General features: G+C 43.9%; 1 protein-coding gene across 1 annotated transcript in view; it reads right to left on the reverse strand.

Moving 5' to 3' along the window:
• Nucleotides 1–5,732, reverse strand: part of CPVL (carboxypeptidase vitellogenic like) — a 126,076-nt gene extending 120,344 nt beyond the window's left edge. The window contains exon 1 of the mRNA XM_026508474.4: nucleotides 5,583–5,732. The gene's annotated coding sequence lies outside the window, so the exon portion shown is untranslated. The remainder of the gene's footprint in view (nucleotides 1–5,582) is intronic.
• Nucleotides 5,733–7,986: the final 2,254 nt, after the last annotated feature.

Raw genomic sequence — 7,986 nt, forward strand, 5'->3', positions numbered from 1 at the left:
CCTACTTCTCTATTTTCTGTCTTTGTTAGAAATAATTCTCAAAGTGCTAATGCCTTATGTATTTTTTTAAGATTTTATTTATTTATTTGACAGAGAGAGAGAGACAGCCAGCGAGAGAGGGAACACAAGCAGGGGGAGTGGGAGAGGAAGAAGCAGGCTCCTAGCGAAGGAGCCTGATGTGGGGCTCGATCACAGGACTTTGGGATCAAGCCCTGAGCCAAAGGCAGACGCTTAACGACTGAGCCCCATAACACCTTATATTTTAACCACATCTCTTGGTTAAGCTAAGAGTCTGAACAAAGGGTGGGAATTTTAAAAAAAGAAAACCGCAGGCCCAATATGGCATCGCTTAGGCCAAGTCCCCAAACCAGGGCTGAATGCATAATCTATTTGCAGTTTCAACCTTCCCCAGGAATGCAGCCTTAACTAGTCAGGAATTTTCTGATGGGTACCAGTGAGTGTGCCACTGGGGCCCTCTCCATCCCCCCTGGGAAGACGAGGTCATCTGCATGGTAAGACCCCTTCCTTTTCCCCCTAAGAGAAGGATGAACAATCATTTTCTTTAGCTAATAACTTTCTTGCCCCACCCTTCTATAAAAACCTTCCATTTTTTTTTATAGCTCCTCAGAGATTCCTCTCTACTTGCTAGATAGAACACTGACCAATTCAGAAATCACTTAATAAAGCCAATCAGATCTTAAAAAAAAAAAAAAAAAAAGGAAAGGAAAGGGAAGGGAAGGAAAAAGAAAAGAAGAAAAGAGTAAAGAAAGAAATACCCTCAAAGCACTGAAGCTAGACACCTTGGAGTCTTTCTTGATTTCTCTCTCTCCTTGCTGTCTTCCTACAGCCAATCAATCACCAACTAATTCTCTTAGCTATCTTTCAAATTTGCCCACTCCTCCTTAGCCCTACTCCTGTGTCCTAATCCAGGTCCTTACCCTGACTTGCCTGGGCCATTGCAAATCTCCAAGCTGATTCATGACCCTGACCTTAACTCTTAGATGAATTTCCCCACACTCTTCATTTGCTATTGGCTTTCCTGTTTTCTTGGGCCAGGGGTTTTACACCTTTTCAAACTCTGTTGCATGGCAATAGATAACCAATACAGAGCAAGATATCATCATAAAGTAGGAAGCGGTTAAATAGCAGGATGGAGCGGGAGAAGTCAGTAGAGGGCAGACTGCAGAGAGCCTGGAAGCCGTTCAGAACATTTATCCTCTAGTGACTAGAAACTACTGAGGCCTCTGTATTTTGAAAAGAATTTTATGGCCATAGTGTGAGGATGGATTTAAATGAAAAGAGAAAAGGCACAGATACCAGTTTTACAGTAATGCAGAATTTAGACAAGGGAGCCTAAACCAGGTAAAGGCAATTGTAAAGGACAGAGCAGACTTAAAAATAATTAGAAGGTAAAATTAGCAGGACCTTGTGAGTAATGAGATATTATATGTTGAAATAGAACAGAATCTAGGATGATTCCTAAATCTGACTTAGATGGCTGGGCAGATGGTGGTATCATTAACTAAGATCTCCCACTGATGTAGGAAAAGATGTTAGGGTTTGAAGCCGACGGCCAAGAAAGAATTCTTGAGACGTCTTTGGTGCAAAAAGGTGATTTTATTAAAGCACGGGGACAGGACCCATGGGCAGAAAGAGCTGCACCAGGGTCATGAGGAGTGGCCCATTATATACTTTCAAGTTGGGAGGGGGTTAGGGATAGTATAAGCCTCTAAGGAATTTTGGAAGCAAGGTTTCCAGGACCTTGAGGGGCTAGCTATTGTTGGGAAAAGGTCATTTATTACTGTTAATAAAACCAGAGTCATGAGACCCTTCAGATGTGTATCAGTGGATCATATGCTTGGGTTAATGATTGCCAAGATGTATCTTGCGGTGGCTGGGGGGGGGGCGGTGGAGATAAAGGAAGTTTCCAAAGGAATTTTTATATGTTAAAGTAGACTTACAGGATCCTGGGGTCGGGCTAAGATTGCCTTTGGCCTTAGCAAAGTATTAACATCTAGGCGGTTGAGTCCCTAGAGGAATGTCACTCTGCCTGTTTCAAGGACTTGTCAGTGGGCTGTTTGTAATAAGGAAATTTAATAATTTTTCTTCTGCCTTTGTTTCCCACATCACCACTACTCGATTTTGCCATTAATTTAACTAGCATTAGTGCCTTAACAGGCGTGCATGTGTGTATGTGGGCGCACACTCGAGTATGTGAAGGGAGGAGCGGAGAATCTGAGAAATTGAAAATCAGCTCGTCCGGTAATCACGTAGCAATGTTCCCAACAGCACAGTGACAATGCTTCTACATGCCCAAGGCCACACCACAGCTGCAAAATGACTGACAATCCTTTCTTCTGGGCAGATACTGCTTTCTTAGCAATGTGTCCCCCAATTCCACTTTGATCCTCCCACCTCCTGAGCCAAGACTGCTGCGACAGCCAGCTGTTGAACTGCCTTGAACACCCCCCCACCCCCACTTCCCTGACCCCTCCTTTGCCTCACTCAGCACAAGGCCAAACCTTTCAGAGGCCTTGTCCTAGGTCCCCAGTGCCTTGGGTACATGTCCTCCTTTGCTGCAGGTAAGCAAAGAAAACTAATTTTGTGTCATTACAAGTAAAGAGAAGTTAGAGAGACCATAAAATAGAGAAAATAAAGGTAAACCTAGATGGGAGCTGAGGGCTCTATATATTATTCCACGACAAGAAAGCAAGCCTCTGCCACAATTACTGAATGTACGACATTTGATTATGAAAATTTTCAGAAAAGGTGAAACAATTTTACAGTCCTACCGAAACTCTATAAACATTCAACTGTACTGATTTAGTGCCTACTATCTGCCTGGAGCTATGCCTACCTGCAAAGACATAAAAGGCAGAGTGAAGGTAGGGAACAGGAAAGGTTTGATTTGGCTGGAGCACAGACTTCGCAAGGGGGTCACATGACTTTGGTCTGTGCAGTCATGTTGAGTCACATGGAGGACACTGCATTTCATGGCAGGAAGTTTATACTTCATCCTAGTTACAGTCAGGAGCCACTGAAGGCCTTTAAGGAGGGGAGTGTTTTGTGCTTTAGAAAACTCATTCCAGGATGCTGGAGTGGAGAGGACTTGACATCTGACAGCTAAGTTAGGAGACTTTGCAAGTGTCCTGGGATACGTAAAGGTTGAACTGTGAACGGAACACATTGCAGAGAGAGAAAAAGGAGAATCAGTATCTTGGGAGCTGGGTTACCTACTCCCCCAAAGAACCATATAGTTACACAAAGATATGTCCAGTGGTCTTTCTGAAAGGTAAGTGAGGGAATATAGAGTCCCAAAAGAGAAAGGAGGAAGGGCTAGCCTGGGATGCCTACATAAATATTTTGACCTGTAAATAACCCTAACAATTTAAAATGAGCCACTAATTAGAATCAGAATATGGAGAAAAGTTAAGAGATAAGTCCCAAGGATATTGGAAAGATAGATGCTAAGAATTTGCTTTCAAGCCAGTAGATCAAAGGACCTAAAGAGTTATCTCCTCCCCTCCCCATTTTACTTCCCAGGTTCTGGTTTAAAGCAATAAAAGAAAAACATGTGATTTTATGTACAAGGCTATTCCTGCAATATCTCTGAGGGAGAGAAATCTCAATACTCTGGTTTCAGTTCAGTTATGCTTAGTAGTTGGGTTTTATGATGAAAGCACCTGATCACTGTCCTGTGAACTGAGTCCATTATTGCTTAAATCTTTCGAACCTGCAAACATATAGCATAAAAGTTTAAACTCCATTCCTGTTTTTGGCCAAGGCACAGTTCTTTTTTTTTCTTTTTTTTTTTTTTTCCCCAAGGTACAGTTCTTAGCATTCTGTCCAATTTAGCCTGTTCTGAATCTATGTAGATATTAATGAGTCATTCTTCCAAAGTTACCTTTCAAATTATGAGAAACTTACCTACCTCCATTCTTTTAAATGTTCTTAGTTCAGCCCATGAAAATCCCACATTATTAAACCCCCGGGAATGCTAAACTGAAATAATCACATTTGCTCTTTAAAATGAACTATACTTCTTATTAAGAATGGGTCATTACCTATTTACCTTGGGAATTTCAGTGCTAATAAATGGATATCTGATGTTATCTGAGGCAGTAATTAAGCTCTTCTCTCACTATCTTACTTCAATGCATACCAGTATTGTATTCAACACTCAATCTTTCCTCTGACACAGCATAGGCTTTCCAAAACAAAAGCAAAGTCATTAACAAAACACTGTCATGCTGTTTGCTTCTTGTTTTTATTTTCTCGAGGGGTGTGAAGAACTGGTAAGTCCTGCAGACTTGCTTAACACTCATTCTAAGTTACTTAAACTACCTATCAGTCAAAACCCAGGTATTTCTCAGGCTATAAAATCAGTCTAGGAGAACCCCACTATACACTGGTTTATAAGCTAGACTCCTATATTTCGTGAGACCAATTATGCTCTTCCAAAAACCCCAACTCCAAAAAAAAAAAAAAAAGGATTTAACAGCTTCTTGCAAGAACACTTGCATTATATCATAAAGGGGTTCCACTGGACTTATAGAGTGGCCTGGAGTACAAATCTAGAAAGTCCAATCGGCCAAGGGGTCTTGACAACTGTAAGACTTTCACACACCAACAAAGCCAGTGTGAGCTACTTTTTCCAAAAGTATAAAAATTCCTTATTTTGAACAACTTTCTTAAAAGCTAGTTTTTTCAGGTTAGCAAAATACATTCTAGTTGGATTTTTTTTTCTTCCATACATCTCTGTTTTTACTCATGTCACACCAAAAATAGTAAAAAGTTAGTCATACATTTAAGGGGAGGAGAAAAAAACAAGTGTCTTTAAAATGGGGAGACAGGGGCTTAGTAAACCTAAAAAATCTGCTCAGAGTCACCAACTAGCAAAACGCATTGCTAGGATTTGAACCCATAAATATACCAAAGCCTATTTTTTCCCCGTGAGACCAAGCTGACCTAAAAGGTATTGGATGCTTCCACTTGTCTTTACAGGTCCCACAGGCTCCTAGGAACTTCCCTGTAAGGGCTGAATCCACTTGACAAGGAGGTGCTTCCGGCTGTCCTGTGCCCCATTTTCTCCTAATTCCATATTCCAGGTCTTTCTTCTGTGCTTTCTTTCCCTCTACCAGGCCAAATCTCTTTTTATGCTTAAATCGAAGGCATTTCCCTTCCACTCTTCCACAGCACCCACAAAATCAAAACATCCCGAAGAGAAGTGTTGAGGGAGGCAGGGGATGTGTTCCCACCTTGCACCAAGAGTAACCGGGGGACCCCACAGCTTCACGCACCCCTGGGAAACACCTGAACCGGGAGGTTTGCTCTCCTGGAATTAGCCCCGGTGCGACTGCCTCGGATTGTGCCAGGAGCCTTCGGGAATGTTCCCCGGGGACGGGCGCACCCAAAGCCTAGTGCCAAGCATCTCAGTGCCCTAAAACCGGCCAAGACCGTGCTACCCCCCTCCTTGTGCAACCGGCTCCTGAGACACCCGCGGTGCGTGCCCTGCGCCCCCCCCCCCCCCCTGCGTCCGGGGACCGCGGCGAGGAAGGACCCTGCGCGCACGTCGCACTCACCCGAGCCCGCCGGTCCGCACAGCGCTGGCTCAGGCGGGGAGAAGTGCAGCAGCCCTGCCCTCGCCCTGCTCGTCACGACTCCCCTGCAGGACGCCGGCTTCCGAGCGCCCCTCTGGGCGGCCCACGTGACCTAGACCTTTGGCGCCAAAGGTAGATCTCCACCTTCCCTCCCCGTGACCTGGCCGCAGCCGGCCTGCCCTCTATCCTGAAAGAAGCAGGCACCCCCCGAGTGGAACCCTGAAAAGTAACTGAGAAAGGTTGGCTGCGGTTTGTTTGGTCCTTTGTGCGTTTTGATTTTCCCTCCCATTTTTTTAAAAGCCGCTATCAGAATTTAAACGTTGTATTTAAAAATCATTCCCCACGCGGGTGCTTGCAATCCTTGTGCTTGCATCTGGAAACCGAGTGGTGTTTTACTGCCACTGTTTAGGAAGCCCACTTGCATTCAGCCAAAGTCCACATTCCAGTCGCACTGATCCTGAGAGCTCACCAAGCGGCAACACAGTCAGATGCTTTCTCTGTAGGAGTGCCTGGGAATCTTACCGCAATCTGATAGGCTCTGTACTAAGATTATCCCCATTTTGCAGGAGGGAAACTGAGACTTAAAAAGGTTAAGTGTCCCATTCAGGGTCACATCTCTTGTGAGTGACCTCAGTAGATATTTTTAACCTCCCTCAGGTAGTGAACACTGAGCTAGACAGTGGGGGGGGGGGGGGGGGAGGGGGAAGGTAAGGGGGATTACAAGAGCAAGGTAAAACGAAATACAGGAATGTCATCATTCCCACATTGGAATGTCCCCAAATGCCCTGTGGTTCAGAGATGGTTATTTAGAGCACCCCAGGCAGGCCACCTGGCTTGGAATTCTGGCTCTGCTACTTAGCTACTAGCTCTAATCCATTATTTTAAAAGATGATCAAAAAAGACCACCATGCTCTTTTGTGAGGTGACTTGGCCACTCTTCCCAAGAGGTAGAGTCTGTTTTCTGTCGTCCCATTGAATCAGGGCTGGCTTTGTGATTTGTTTTGCCAATTAGAATGTGGGTAAATGCTGGTTGCTTCCCAGAAATCAAAATGCCTTGCACCTTCGGTTTTGAGGCTACTGCCTTGTGACCACCAGGTGAGAAGCCAGTGTGGCTCCTGGAGAGTGAGAGGTCACTTGCAGGAGAACTGAAGCATTCCAGAGACAGCAGCACCCTCTGAGAGAAGCCAGAGGGTTCTAGCCCAGCCTCTCCACTAGCTGAGTGCATGAGTGAGTCCCGGCAAAAACCCACAGCAGAATGGCCCAGCCAGTCCACTGAGCAAGAAAAAAAACTAATTCACTGTTATTTTAAGCCATTTACATTTTGGGTGTTTTTTTATGCAACTAAGGCTAACTATAGCACTAATTTTTTTTTTTAAGATTTTATTTATTTATTTGACACAGAGACAGCCAGTGAGAGAGAGACAAGCAGGGGGAGTGGGAGAGGAAGAAGCAGGCTCCCAGCAGAGGAGCCTGATGTGGGGCTCGATCCCAGAACGCCGGGATCACGCCCTGAGCCGAAGGCAGATGCTTAACGACTGAGCCACCCAGGCGCCCCAGTATAGCACTAATTTTTTAACCTTTAACAAATTACTTAATGTCACTGAGTCTCAGCTTTCTGGAGAAGCAATCTGGGGATCCTGGACACTCAGAACAAGGTGTGGATTCGCAGCAGGGGCACACAATGGACTTAATTTCCAAGGATGCCTCACTCTAGGTGGAGGACTACAGCCAGTGGAGGGCCAGAGGGGGCCTTCTAAATTGTGGGCCTTAGCACAAGGACAGCTACAGGCCAAGGAATACCTTTGCCCAACATGGAGCCACTTACATGAAAACCAAACTGAATTTTACAGTAAATAGAAAATGAATCCTACTTGAGCATACGTCTTCGAAAACAGGGTGTCGCCAAAGTTTTACTGCAGCTTTAATAACTTCAGAGGTATAAACGCTGCAACTTACAAAAAACATCACTTGAAAGTTTAATTACATTTATTTTACACTTACTCAGTTTTGTGAATCTTCAGTAACACATTTTTCAGTTTTAATTTTTGTTTCATTTCCCCTGAGTGAAAAATGGCATACATTGATTAAAAGAAAAAAAAATTACATCTATTAAAATAATTAAAACTTGGAGTCAAAAGAAGTACACTTTCAAATGACAGTTTTGTAAGTTTGTGGCATTTATACTTCTGAAGTTATTAAAGCTTAAAACTGCACTAACATATTCGAGCCGCCCTATATTTGAGTTTGTGGTGTATCGTGTTTTGGACTAGGTACTGAAGCTTAGATTTAAAAAAAAAAAAAAAGAAGAAAGAAGAAAGAAGTAGTCTTCTTTAGAAACTTGAAGTTTAGTTGGAGAGAGGAGTCACTTAAATTTATCCCATACTAC

Source organism: Ursus arctos, unplaced genomic scaffold, assembly GCF_023065955.2.
Source record: "Ursus arctos isolate Adak ecotype North America unplaced genomic scaffold, UrsArc2.0 scaffold_3, whole genome shotgun sequence".
Classification (NCBI taxonomy): Eukaryota; Metazoa; Chordata; class Mammalia; order Carnivora; family Ursidae; genus Ursus; species Ursus arctos.